General features: G+C 45.3%; 1 protein-coding gene across 1 annotated transcript in view; it reads right to left on the minus strand.

Annotated features, from left to right (window-relative positions):
• The window catches only part of kcnq1.2 (potassium voltage-gated channel, KQT-like subfamily, member 1.2), a 177468-nt gene that overhangs the window by 34574 nt on the left and 128113 nt on the right, over window positions 1-14781 (minus strand). The gene's annotated exons all lie outside the window — the stretch shown is intronic.

Genomic DNA, 14781 nt, shown 5'->3' on the forward strand with positions numbered 1-14781 from the left:
GTTAAAGTCATTCCCATAGCAAACTAAAGACATGAAGAGCCTTCATCTTGAGCTTAATCTGGAGCTAGTCTGAGCAACATTTCTCAGACAAGCTCCTTTTTCACCAATCAGCAAGGCCTGTTATCAATAATAGAGCAACTTCAGATCTCACCGATCAAGAGGTTTTTAGACTAAAGAAACAAAGGTGTAAAGTTAGAAAACAACTTAATCTATAAAAATGATAAGAGCAGTCATTTTGTTGCTTTTGTTTCTATTTTTCTGTTAGTGTTTTTAACATCTTCATAATAATGGATTGTTTTAGAGTGGGGACATTAAATGTGAATGGAGCCAGAGAGGGGGGTAGGGCACTGGTATTTGACACAGCATGGCCAAAACACATTGATGTTCACAGTCCACAGTGATAAGGGTAACGAGGCAGATTGCGATAAAGCATGGGAAGGGCAGATGGCTCTGAGCCATAACACCACACTTAGCGGTAGAGTGGGCTCACTCTTCTCCAGAGTCTTTACTCCATCCTCCCTGGAGGTGAAACATGTAGTGAACGGGACGTGTTTGCTTGCTAAAGCACAGTTCCACAATCATGTTTTTTTCTGTTTTAATCAACATTGACGCACCAATCAATGCCACAGAGAGGAAGAGTTTTCTAGAAAAGAAAAATGCTAGATTGAACTGCTGTGGCTCAGCGTCTGGGTGGGGATTTTAACTGTACACAATATGATTTCTTAGATCATAACCATGCAGAACCTAATCCAGCATCTCAACACAGTCTGAAGCAGCTGCTCTATTCTCTAGGTCTGGTGGATGTGTGGAGGAGGATACACACAGAATGCAGACAGTACACCTGGTCCCACCTGAAAGAAAATAGCATTTCTTTATCCAGACCTTTTTTTTTCTTTTGTTTTAAATACCATTTTAATGTTTTTAAGGGTTTTAAAATGATTCCAGCTGTTTTTACCGATCATTCTTTGGTTTTAGGTGATGAGTTTTCTTTTTAAGAACATTTTACCTAAGAGCGCATGCTGGCATTTTCATTCAAATGGTAAATGGACTGCACTTATATAGCGCTTTCCAGCACCTTCACGGTACCCCAAAGCCCTTGACAATGGCCTCTCATTTACCCTTTCACTCACACACTCATACACCAATACATCAATAATTCAATTTCAATTTTAGATAAAGAGAGGTTTTACTTTATTTTTGGACAACAGGCGTAGGAAAGCAATGTCATCAGTGTACTCTCAATGTCATGAACAATGCATGTAGATCTATTAAAGACCTGGGCCCTCGTGTACAAAATCGTAGGTGGGTTTCATCCTGAAACCTGACGTACGTTCAAATCCAGAAAACTACGTCAGACCAAAAAAAATCTGGATGTTCAAAACGTTGCGAACCCACGAATCCATGCCCGTTTCTTTTGTACGTCCAGATCGTGGTGGAACTGAGCGTACACGAGCGCCCGCCCAGCCATTCCCCTCTTTCATTCCACAATCGATTTCAGCATGAAAAAGAAAAACTTCACTGACTGTAAGCTGCAAACACTTTGAAACAAAGTAGAAATTCTGAAAAATATGTAAATATCCCCACGACAGACCGAGTTAATCAGCGGGCTTTATCATATCTCTGCTCTGTCAGTCATCAACCACATCTTCCAAAGAAAGCTACAGTCACCCAGGTCGATTAAACGAAAGCGTATTAGAATTGACATCATGTGCAAAATGTGTTATTGGCTTCCATTCAGTCATTTTACATGTCACCAACATGGATCGTACTATAAATGCCACAGAGCGCAGACAAAAATCAAGTCATTACATTATGCACGTCTTTAATTGACGTACTTAAGGCTACTAAACACACAAAGACATTCAGAGGCTTTTCAAAAACTTCTGGATTTGTAGTTTGACTCCACAAAGAACAGCCACTATCTTATTTAAAATCGCAGGCAATTAATGACAGTCCAAAGACATGGGACACGTCAGTGCACGTCCAGGCAGCTTTTCTTTTTTGTTTATTTATTTTTGAAGGAAAACTAACATTGTGAAGATGTTTCAAATAAAGCTAACAGCTATACGAGATGCCTTCATTACTTGCAGCTTTTTATATCATAAAATGCCTAAAGGCAACAGGCAACAACAAGCGTCTCTTTCTTGTTCATAGACAACATATTGGTAGAATAACACAGGAAATAACACTGCCACTTTTAGGCTACAGTTTATTCAAAGATTTTTAACAGGACCGGCAGACTTAATGTGGAGAGATGTGACCAGTTGTATTCTCAGATGGGTGATTCATTTGGGACTGGATGATGCTTTGTTTTTAATTGATTTAATTGATCTTTTTTCTTTTTTTTTTAATAAATGGGTTGCTGGGCGACACGGTGGTGCAGTGGTTAGCGCTGCCGCCTCACAGCAAGAAGGTCGTGGGTTCGATTCCAGGCCTGGGGCCTTTCTGTGTGGAGTTTGCATGTTCTCCCTGTGTCTGTGTGGGTTCTCTCCGGGTTCTCCGGCTTCCTCCCACACTCCAAAAACATGCATGTGAGGTCAATTGAACACTCTAAATTGTCCGTACGTGTGCATGTGAGTGTGAATGGTTGTTTGTCTCTATGTGGCCCTGCGATGAACTGGCGACTTGTCCAGGGTGTCACCCTGCCTTCGCCCTAAGACAGCTGGGATAGGCTCCAGCAGACCACTGTGACCCTGAGCTCGGGAAGAAGCAGGTATGGAAGATGCATGAATGAATGAAATGGGTTGCTTCCTTTAAATGCAGTTCAAGAAAAAGCTCAAACTCTAAGTTTATCAAAGGATATTAGTTAATTAGTCCTTTAAGTTATTAAAGGAGCCACTAATGCATGGTGCCAGACTGGATATTTCTAACGACAACACACCTGGGGCCTCATGTACTAAAGGTATGTACGCACAAAACCTGTCGTACATCCGTTTCAATGTTCACGTACTGATGTACAAAAAGTGACTTGACTCTGTAAATGCTTCATGTCAAGTCTCAAATGGGCATACGTACATTTCTGCACACATTGGTCCATTGGCGACACTCACTGGTTACGTTGGGAAACAATTGTGAAGAAGTTTCGACTTTGGCGAACAACACATTCAATTATATCGATCAGTACCAAAGCATGCGTGCACAGAGGTGTAGAAAATAAAGCTAACAACGGCAGCATGGGCACTATGGAGGATGAGGTGAATAGAGCAGTTCACCACCAAAGAATTATAGGAGACCATGCGGACTTCATGAGCTGTGTCAGGGTCTGAAGGGCGACTCTTTTAGAACTCTGCTCTGAGCCGCAGCCCTTCAGAGCACTGTGCAACAAGGAGCCACGGTGCCAACAGCTGCTGACATGCTGGGGTTCCTGCGACAGGGACCTTCATAAAAGACAGCTGGCAGACCGGTCGGTGCCAGTCGACCCTCAGTCCAACCATGCCAGCTGTGTGTTACGGAATCATCCATGTGTCAATCAGGTAGATCAAATTCCCGGCAGTTGATCAGCACAATTTGCAGAGAGACTGGTTTTCCAGATGGTTCTGGCAAACCATTCGGCACCTCAGGAGGGGGAAGCAGTTCGCCGCCGACACTGTTTATAGTGCGGGAGACTCCTGCTCCGGTGGGTAGCTGTTGACTTCGACTTGGGATGTTGTCCGGCGGTGAAAGGAATACTTCGAGTATCTCCTTAATCCTGCCGCCATGTCTTCTGCTGAGGAAGCAGAGTGGGGGCACTCAGGGGAGGACTCGTCGATTACCCAAACTGAAATCACAGAGGTGGTCAGGAAGCTCCTCGGTGGTAAGGCGCCCAGAGTGGATGAGACCCACCCTGAGTACCTCAAGTCTCTGGATGTGCAGGGACTGTCATGGCTGACACATCTCTGTAACATCGCTTGGCGGTCAGGGACAGCGCCTCTGGACTGGCAGACCAGGGTGGTGGTTCCTCTTTTTAAGAAGGGGGACCGCTCTAATTATAGTGGGACCACACTCCTTAGCCTCCCCGGTAAAGTCTACTCCAGGGTGCTGGAGAGGAGGATACGGCCGATAGTTGAACCTCGGATTCAGGAGGAACAATGCGGGAAGTGGCAACTCCTGAACTTTGTTAGCGGGGAAGTCAAGATGGCTATTTTTGTGTCCAGAAAAAACATAATTGAGGACAAAGCAGCTCTGGAGGCGGCCTCAGTCTGGCAATGTAATATAAGATGTAGACTGAGGCTGGAATTCAACTCTGTCTCTTTACCGGCTTCAAAAACATTTGGGGTTACAACATTTTTTGCACAGTTGTTGGAGACAAATTGCATATTTTCTTCAAGCATGACTAGCCAGATGTTTATCTGTTTATAATTTGCAAAATTTTTGGTAAATCTGTGTTTGTTTGAGGCACCTTTAGAATGTAATTGTCTATTTTACTGTGCAAGTGTACCATTTAAATTGTACAATAAAATGTAATTTGTAAAAATCGATCTTTTTTTCCCCTTTTTTTCTCAATAAATCAAAAAATTTCCTAATTGTAAACGCACCACAGAAAGATTCACTATGAACTGAAACAAATCAAAAATTATTCAACTGAATCTTTCACGCTGTTTGTCATATTTTTTACCATGAGAAAAAGGTTTCTTTGCTGTTTATGATATGAGGCCCACACAGTGTGTCTCAGCAGACACAATAGTACACGGATACATTTAGAATGAACTGAATGAGGAAAAATTAATACATCTAATTTTGTTTGCATGCAAAACAAACAAACAAAGAAACACTTGTGAGTGTATGCGCTTGGCATGAAATTCCTCAGTAGAAAAACTGAGGAAGTTTTATGGGAACAATGGGATGGTGGTTTATTCATCACATCCAAACAGGTTCACCTTTACACTGCTTCACTCTCAGGGGACCAGAGCTGGAAACATCACTGCTGTTGGCCTCCAGGCTCCGATCCCTCTGATTGCATCTGAGTGGCGAGTCGCTGCCGCTGCAACTGGATCCATCAGATAGCCGCCACCGCCGGGTCTACCTGTCAAAGCTGCGCTGCTGTCATCCAGCCAGTCAGCCGGCCATCACTTCAGCCGCTCACTCGGCCTTATCAGGATAACGAGCCTCAGTCGGCTCCATTACGAACCGACCATGAGGACTTTCTCTCCGCTGGGCAGGGGCCGCATACCACTGATGGACAGTGGGAATGTGATACGAGTGCTGGGGGGGGGGGGGGGGGGAGAATCAACTGTCTTTAGCCTTAGGAAGGGGAGATGTTGAGGCTTCCATCCATCCATCCATCCATTTTCCATCCATATCCTCTTCCTCCTACTCTCAAGCTCTCAGAAGGTCTGCTGGAGCCTCTCCCAGCTGTCATAGGGTGAAGGCAGGGTGACACCCTGGACAAGTGGCCAGTTCATCATAGGGCCACATAGAGACAAACCATTCACACTCACAAACACATCTACGATTCATTCCCATTTCACCTCACATGCAGGTTTCTCGGAGATAACCCACACAGACACAGGGAGACCATCCCAACTCCACACAGAAAGACCCTAGGAGACCCCGGGGAATCTAACCCACAACCTTCTTGCTGTGAGGTTACAGCGCTAACCACTGTGAGTTGAGGCTTCCATTTCAGATAAATTATGTGGAAGAAATGTTACAAAGCAGCTTCTGCACTTCCTGCAATGTGCTCTTCTTGATAAAACAAAGTGTGGAAGATAGAAACACACCAAGACTGTATGAAAGGAGTAACAGTGTTTCACCGTGTTCCTACTGTACAAGCAGTGAAACCAATCAGCTGACCCGCTTGTCCTGTCGCCAACTGAATCACCACTGTGCAACCAAAGTTGTAAAATATAGCCAACGCAGCCCCTGAATGCAGCACGAAGGCAGCTTGCAGATGTTGATGTTGTTGCAGGAATCCTGTCAGGGAATACATTTTTTTGTTTTATACAACTTTATCTTGCTGCCCTTTTATCTTCAGACAGACTCAGCTCACAACTCTACACAGCGTTAGCTGCTGCTCCGCGAGCCTGTTCCAGCTGATGAAGAGAGACGTCTCTACAACTGCAATCCATCAGGACTGTTTAAGGATGGATTCCCCAGTGAGCCAAGGGAGACCGTCTCCTTTGGTGAGGGATCAAGTGAAAAAACACAGCAGCCATTCACTCTGTCTCACACACACACACACCCTTGACAAAAGTGCGCGGCAGCCGCATGACTAACACACTCACCGGGCAGCCTGAAAAACTCTTTTGTCTCTCAGACAGTCAGATTAAAATACTTTGTATTTGTATGTATCTGTGGAATAACACTCGCGCATAGCTTAAACATGTCACCTTTAAAAAAGCTCGGTAAAAAAAAAAAAAAAAAAAAAAAAAAGGTCTATCAAGTAGTCGACTGACTGAAAATTAAAGAGTTTGGCTGTGATTATTAGTGCTAATATTACCATGACTTTCTTTTTCATTTCCATACAAATCAAGAGTATATCTGCAAACAAAATACCATTGCAGAAAAGGATGGACAGGCCTAAATAATGGGCACACACTTGAGCTGAGAACACACACACACACACACACACGGCACAAATACCCATTCCTGCGCGCAAACAAAAAGGATGACACAGCATACAGGATGCATCACTCTGTTTCCCTCTAACCCTCTCGTTATCGCTCCTTTTCTTCGTCTATCAATCAGCGCAGTAATAACATGTTGGCTGTGAGCTTCCAACAAGCACCTCTTTGTCTTTTCAATCCTGCAAATTGGTTCGGGGGACAAACCGCAGCAGCAGCAGCAGAAGAAGGAGAAGGAGAAGAAGAGGGAGGAGAAAAAAGGAATAAATCAAGCGGTGCCACCAAAGAGAGCTGGAAAACTCCAGAGAGGGCGCATGACGCCGGCTCATTAGTGCCATCAAATGGAACAATTGCATTGTACAACAGGAGTACAAGTGATGCTGCCAAGTGGAGACAGGAAGTGGTGGACACAATGACAGTGGTTGGAAGGAAGGTCAGGACGCCACTGAAGAAGAAGAAGAAGAAGAAGCAGAAGAAGAAGGAGGGGTTCATCAGGTATTTATGGGGAAAGTTGCAGGTGTTTTTTTATGAGGATGTTCACGTTTCCTCCTGTTAAACTCACACACTGCTTGAAGAAAAAACAAGGAAGGTGGCAGTTCCTGAGGGAAAAAAAACAAGACAAATTTCTGTTTGTTTGTTTTTACTGAAAACAGACAATAACGTTCTATCTATCTATCTATAAACAACAACAACAACAACAACAACAACAACAACAAAAGCAAGGCCTGGAAGTTTGGTGTCAGCTCACCACTGTGTTACAGTGAGCAGTGGTCTGAACTAGGAAAAAAAGAAGGAAAAACAAAAGGCTGTAGAAATCCTCCACAGAGATTAACAACTGAATGGCCATCAGAGAACGAACGGACAAACGCCTGCATTGTTTGTTTGAGAGGCCTGTTTTCCGCTATCACTGTAGCTCATATGTGTCAAACGCCGGATTTGGCAACAGCTCGCCTCCTAATCTAACCTCCTAATCTGGAACTCCATGCGTTCCTGCCGTGCGTCACTAAGCAAAGAGCGAAATGCTTTGCTTTGTTCGTGCTTCTTCTTCAGTCTGAAAAAAAAAGCTAGAGGGAGCATCCATTTCTGTAACGTCCAGGAACCGGGACTGAACCAGTGCACCCTGCACCTCGCTCTCTAACAGTGAATGGCTAAGGCCATTTTTTTGGTCTTGAGGATTTCAATACATTTTCGATCGCCTGTGAACTCAAAATTCGTTTCGAGTTCCACAATTTCAGTCTCCAGCGGCTTTATGTACCAGAGGGTACGTACTCACAAAAGCCCGTCGAACGCCCGTTTCCACGTTCACGTTCGGTTGTACAAAAAGTGACATGACCGTGGAAATGTATGTCAATTCGCTGAATGGCTTACGTATTTCTGCACCTGTTGGCGACACTCACTGGTTATGTTGCTGAAACAATTGCTGAAGTAGTTTCAAATAGGCTTTGACGAACAATACATTCATTGATTTTGATCAGTACAAAATCATGTGTGCACAGAGGTGTACAAAATAAAGCTAGCAATGGCAGCATGGGCACGATGGAAAACATGGTGAATATGACAGTTCACTGCCAAAGAATTATAAGAGACCATCCGGACCTCCTGAGCCGTGTCAGGTTTTGAAAAGCTGTTATTTTAGAACTCTGCTCCGAGCCGCAGCCGTTCCGAGCCGAAGTAGGAGTCGAAGTGCCAGCTGCTGACCACGCTGGGGTTTCTGCAACCGGGACCTTCTAAAGACAGCTGGCCGACCGATCAGTGCTGTGCCAGTGTACCCTTAAAGGGCACCTATGATGCTTTTCCTCTTTTCTGAGTTCTAAATAGTGGTACAATGTTGAATCCTAGTGTCAAACGATGTCAAAGTGTCAAATAATGAGGTTCATGTGTTTGGACCTGAGCCCTGAAAGTTGTTCCGCATGGTTCTGAACGCTCTGTTTCACCGAGTTTTAACACTGGGATCGCATTGACGTCAATGCGTGCCGGATTTCCTTACATGGCCAAACTGAGGCATACTCTCGGACTGGTTCCGCCCTCCCACGCTCTGCCCCGGAAATGATGTCGCTTTGCACTGTTCCAAGAAAATGTTTTTTTTCGGTGTGAGGGAAATAAAAAAAATAAAGAAATAAAATACTGAGCGACTGCCGAGGACCACAATCGTCGGAGTGGAACAAACAGAAAAAATGTTGGAGGTTTGTTCAGCCAAAACGGATGCGATGGAACACCGGTCCAGTCGGCAACGGGAGTGAGACGGGCTCGACTCGGCCGGTGGACGACGAGAGAATAATCAGCCACGGCAATATTTGAAAACATGTATGAGGACTGTGAGTGTATTGTGACCTCAAGCAACATTAGTTTTAAGACTACTTGCAACTTACAACCGCTGAATCGTGTTGATGAACTGTTAGCCACCACCGCTAAATCTGTGTTCTGCTTCTGTGTTGTGTTCGCGGGCAGCGAAACTGAAGAGGCAGCGATTTTGACTCGCAAGTTTCGCTCCTTATAGCGATGTTCACGCTGCCAGCATGGTAACATGGGTTGTATAGAGCTCTTCCTACTTTGTGCGGACCTAAGTTGTGCAGATATTCTTGTCTAATAATAAACGACTCTATGACTGAAGTGATTGTTTCAGCGTACATATTTTCTCTGCTAGGACAGTGTTTTGATACAAGTCAAGAGTATGAAACCAAATCATTCTAAGCCCTATTAAAATGCAAAAATACAAAACAAAAACCCGGTCAGTACAGAAAGTAAAATATATTTCCAGGGACACGGAAGGCACCAAAACCGTCCAGGCACCTTGCGGCCGTAACTCAGCCCACGCTGGGTCCGTACGAAGCTGGATTAGCCGATAAACAGCTGCTGAAGGATGAAGCCTTCCCGATGGTAAGTGTTTAAATTGTGCCGGTTCCGTAAAGTTTGCTGGTAACTCTCAACTCCCGCACCGGCAAACTGAGGAAGTGTGGCTCAGCAGCGACCAACAGTGTGACCAATCACAGCGGAGTGGGCTGGGCGGGAGGCGTACACGGAGGAAGCCAGGTTTGATTTTTCTTAGAAAAAAAAAATTGCTGTTGTTTGCGTATTAAAAATGTTTACAATTGAAATTGATGATAGAGTCATAAGAAAATATTGCAACTGATTTTATTTGTTTATTATTCAGTTAGCTTAATGATTCATATTCGGGGAACGGCATATAGCAACGTTATATAGGCTGTGATAGATCCAGATTCAATATGTGCAATAATTTCAATACATTTTCAATAAATGTTAAACCAGTCCGGCCCTTTACTTGGCCCTCTGTGTTTGAGTTTGACACCCCTGAGTCTTACTCCATGACACTTTCTTATTATTCTTTTTATTCAATTTATTATTATCTGTCACTGCAGTGTTGGCTGAGTCTCAACCAGTCTTGATCAAAAATCCCTGATCCGTCCATTCTGTGACCGAGACCAGACCCAGTAAAAATGCCTCTGAGACCGAGACGAGACCAAGGCCCCTAAAAAGTGTTGTGGAGGCAAAGACCAGTCTCCAGTAATACAACACTAAAATTTGCAACATGATTTTAGCGATAGATCTTTGCTTCACTGAACGAAAACAAACTGGTTCAATGCAGGTCCTCAGTCGCCGCCACTGATAAACCAAACACAGAACATAATTTGACATCAGCAGGACAAAACTCTCTGTACGTGTGTGTGTGTGTGTGTGTGTGTGTGTGTGTGTGTGTATGTGTGCTCCAAACAATTAAAAAAATTAGAAGCGGAGCAGCAGCAGCTGATGCGTGGGCCTGCATGTGCAGCTGGTTGATCAGTAACCTGTTGGATGAGCTGCAGCCGGGGAAGAAAAGCTCAGCTGGTTGCGTGCAAACATTCTTATTGACATTCCTGAGGCCGCCATCAAAGCGAACGAGGAGAAGGCTGAGTGATCAAAGGGCCAGTAGCCAGCGCGTATCAGGCTCCTGCATCTGCTACAGGCTAAACACCAGGACGGGCGCTGGCTGTGCGTCTTGCGGTGGGTTATCAGCCTGCGGTCACAACAGTCAGCCAAGCAGGCAGGATGTTTTCCACCATCCTCTCAGGTCGGCTTCACTTCCCCCACCGCCGCTGCTACTGGCGTCATCCACTAACCAAGTCATATGGCCAGTTGTTCAACTGCTGAAAGTTCCAGTCGGTCTGCGCGTGAAACTAATTCTACTTTCAAAGGCAGGCAATTTACGGGAAAACATTTCTCAAAACAAAAGAGGGAAGTCGCTGCTGAAAAAAACAGCAAAAAAAAAAACAAACAACCCGAACCGCAAGTCAAATCATCATCACGGCCATCAAAAAGCCTTAGAAATTTGAATAGTCAGCCTTTTGTGGTGAGAAGCGGGCCAGGAAAGGAGAGGTGGAGCTGACGCCTGGTTCACACCGGACGCGGACTTCACAGTAAATCCTCCCTGCCTCTTCTCTCTCACTCTTTCCCTGTTTGTTTGTGACACTCAAAACCCCACCCCCAACCCCGTTGCCAGCCCACCCTGTTGCTCAGTTTCGCGCGCGCGCGCGCGCGTGTGTGCATGTGTGTGTGTGTGTTTGTTTAATCTCTCTCGCACTCTGATACAAGAAATTTGTCATTTGCTGTATTTAATTTTGAAAATTGCTTTTATTCTGAAAATTAACTGGATTTCAAAGATGAGGGAAAAAAAAAATCATTCATCATTCAATCATGCGTCACTTCCAGGCTAAATTACAGTAAGTCCATATTATCAGGGTGCCCCAAATCTTCCCTTAGGACCTTACAATTTACACAAAATGCTGCTGCACGTCTACTAGCTGAAACTAGGAGGAGGCAGCACATTACACCAGTCTTGGCATCTTCACATTGGCTTCCAGTTAGATCTGGAATTGAGTTTAAGATCTTGCTAATAACTTACAAAGCTCTCCACTCTCAGGCTCCTTCCTACATTGAAGAACTTATTGAACCTTATCATCCTCCAAGATCCCTTTGCTCAGAAGATTCAGGACTTTTGGTAGCTCGTAAAGTCTCTAAAATTAGATCAGGGGGTAGGAGTTTTAGCTTTTTGGCTCCTCTACTTTGGAACCATCTCCTGGCCTTGGTGTGGGGGGCAGACACAGTCAGTTAATTTAAGAGTAGACTTAAGACCTTCCTCTCCCATAGGCCGCTGAGGGAGATCTTTCTCTCTCTATGCAGGCGGAGCTTCTCTCACTTTTTCCTCTCCACCTGAGCTACCTATTATTTGCATTATACCGCCACAGTCTCTTTAGCCTCTTTCCCATTGGCCAAAAAACTTAATGTAGTCCCTCTACTAATCGGCATTTGGTGGCAGTGGGAAAGGCTCAGATCGGCTTGCGGTGGAAAAGGGAGACCCATGACGACATCACATCTTTTACCTGCCGCGCGGGATGACGTTGTGCATTACATGCGCAAGTGATAATATAGTGCCAGTCGCGCCGTGTGTCACGTACTGATGCAAAGGTATTTGTATAAATTCCATCAACGCTCGAAAATTGTTAAAATTGTTGTTCGTCCTCTGGCTTTTTTGCTGGCGGCTCGTGCACAAAATAGACCAGACGCCGAAATGATCGCTGCACGGCGCAAGCCGGCCGCGGAGGTGCGCGTTGCTTTAAGTCAGGCGTAAATGACACCATTGTTCCGTGGCTATTCGCCTCGCAAAAAACACAGTGTCAACCCCCTGATTTTAGTGGGAAAGGGGCAGGTGATGACCATGACGCCGGGAGCCATAGAGTGCAGTCCTGGGAGCCTTGGTGCCATCGCTTCAACTTTGCTACCAGCAATAGGACCAGGACTTGATTTGACGGTGGATCAAGGGCCATTATGGACTCTTGCCCTCCCAAACTTGGACAAACACATTCTACATGGACAGCAAACACAGAATAACACACCTACATGGACGGCGGCTGTACCACCCCACCACTCAACGTGTGGGCCTATCCAGATTTTAGAATGGTTTGACGTATACAAATTATTTATTCTTATATACTGTATCTACATCTATAATGTGAGAGCTTTGCTGTTAACCCTGCAACTCACTCTGGCCTGTCTGCCACTCTCTCTCTCTCTTTTCTCACATTTCCTTCTAACCCCAACTGCTCTAGGTTTCTTCCCACAGGGGAGATTTTCCTGGCCACTGTCGCACTTTGCTTGCTCTGGGGGCCCAGTTGTTTTTTTGTTTTTTTTTCTCTGATTGTACAAAACGGTTTGAGTCGTCTTTGGATGTGATTTAGCGCGTACAAATAAAAGTTGATTGATTGATTGATTGATGCGGATCGCTCGCGACTCGCGCACAAAATAGAGCACACGCGAGAAAAAGAAAAAAAAATCATCATTTTACTCGAAAAACACATTAACTAGTATGAAGGTGAGTCACTAGAATGGCTCTTTTATTCTCTTCATGACTCGTGATTCTTTTTTTTTCCTTCATTATCGGCTTCTGAGATCATTAGAAACCGCCGTGGGTTCGGTTCTCTTTTCCTGGTAAACAGACTCTTACGAAGAATCGACAACCTTGACAAACGGCTTCAGATGAGTCATCCTGTCTCCAGAAAACATCTTTGGTGTGGTGTCAGAAAATAACGCAGCGTGCTTCAAATGGTTTTACTTCCTCTATCTATGGCGCACATGCGGTGAGGGTTTTTTTTTTTGTTTTTCCTTGTGACTCGGCGGTGTCTGCACGACGTCCCGTGACAGAGCGATGGCAACACGCTGGTGGGACTTCAGCTTCGCTGAGATTTAGCAGTGTCGGGAGGTTGGAGCAGTGTAGCTAGGAGGAGTGTGAGTGTGTGTGTCTGTGCTCCTTCATTTGTGCGTCCTCCAGGGGGAAGCGACTACAAGCTAGCGACTTTAGCGGAGTGGCTCTCTGTGTATTTGAGTTTGACGCCCCTAACCTACTCCTTGACCCTTGTACCCAGCCGGACAGCCTGTTGTCCGACCAACACACTGCATCCCCTTGGCGATGCAGTCATGAACAGAGCTCGATTGTATGACACACAAAGGTGTCATAACCACATTGTCGGAACCTACAGACCGGGTTTCATCGATGGTCGTTGCACACAAAAAGGATAAACAGGAATTAAGGCTATACATTAACCCGAAGGACTTGAACACTGCCTTATAGAGACCCCGCTACCTGATGCGTAGTGTTGAAGAAGTTGCCACCCAGATGCCAGGTGCAGCACTATTCTCAGTGCTTGATGCAAAAAGCTCATTCTGGCAGATAAAACTGGATCACAAATCATCCATGCTGACTACCTTTAGCACACCCTTTTGTAGCTACCGATTCCTCCGCATGCCCTTTGGCGTTAGTTTGGCTAGTGAGGTCTTCCAGCACTCAATGGAACAGCTCTTCGCTTGTTATCCATTCGCATCGTCATGAACAACATCAGTGTCGGGGGGTCCTGATGCTGCAAGAGCATGATGCCAATCTAAAAAAGGTGCTCGACCGAGCATGAGAGATAAACCTTTGACTAAACCCCCTCAAGTGTAAGTTTTGGCTCAACTAATTCAGCTACGTGGGTCACACATTCACTAAGGGAGGCCTGAAGGCTGATCCCACAAAGACAAAGGCAATCAACAAAATATCCTGATCTCAGTGAGCTCGCAGCACCTCTGAGGCAGCTCACACAGAGGGACAGCGCATGGTGTTGGCTTACACAACTCCAACAGGCTTTCGACCAGCTCAAATCATGCCTGACCAGTCCTTCCATGTTAGCCTACTACAATGTCAAAAATGCAGTCACACTAACCTGTGATGCGTCATGCTATGGCATTGGAGCTGCATGTTTACAGGATGGTAGGCTGGTGGCCTATGTGTCCCGCACACTCACGCATATGGAAACTCGCTACGCTCAGATTGAAAAGGATCTGCTCGCGGTTGTGTTTGCGTGCTCCAAATTCAGGGACTACATATATACGGAAAGGCGACAGTCGTCAAGACTGACCACCAACCCCTCGTCACGATTTTAAGGAAGCCGATCCACGCAGCCCCTGCCCACCTGCAGAGAATGCCACTGCAGCTACAAGCCCATGGTATCACACTGATCTAAAAAAAAAGGTAAGCACATGTAACTGGCTGACACCCTGCTACGTTCCTCTGACACAAGTGCTTCCTGAACATCAGCTACACCTGACAAATTTGAAGTGATGTCCGTCAGCTACAGTACATCTCAACAGCCAGACTAGAAGATCTGCCGACACACACAGCACAGGACACGGCATTGTACAATCACATTGTAAC

Source organism: Nelusetta ayraudi, unplaced genomic scaffold (genome assembly GCF_046127955.1).
Source record: "Nelusetta ayraudi isolate G7.1 ecotype Tasmania unplaced genomic scaffold, CSIRO-AGI_Nayr_v1 ptg000053l, whole genome shotgun sequence".
In the NCBI taxonomy this organism is placed as follows: domain Eukaryota; kingdom Metazoa; phylum Chordata; class Actinopteri; order Tetraodontiformes; family Monacanthidae; genus Nelusetta; species Nelusetta ayraudi.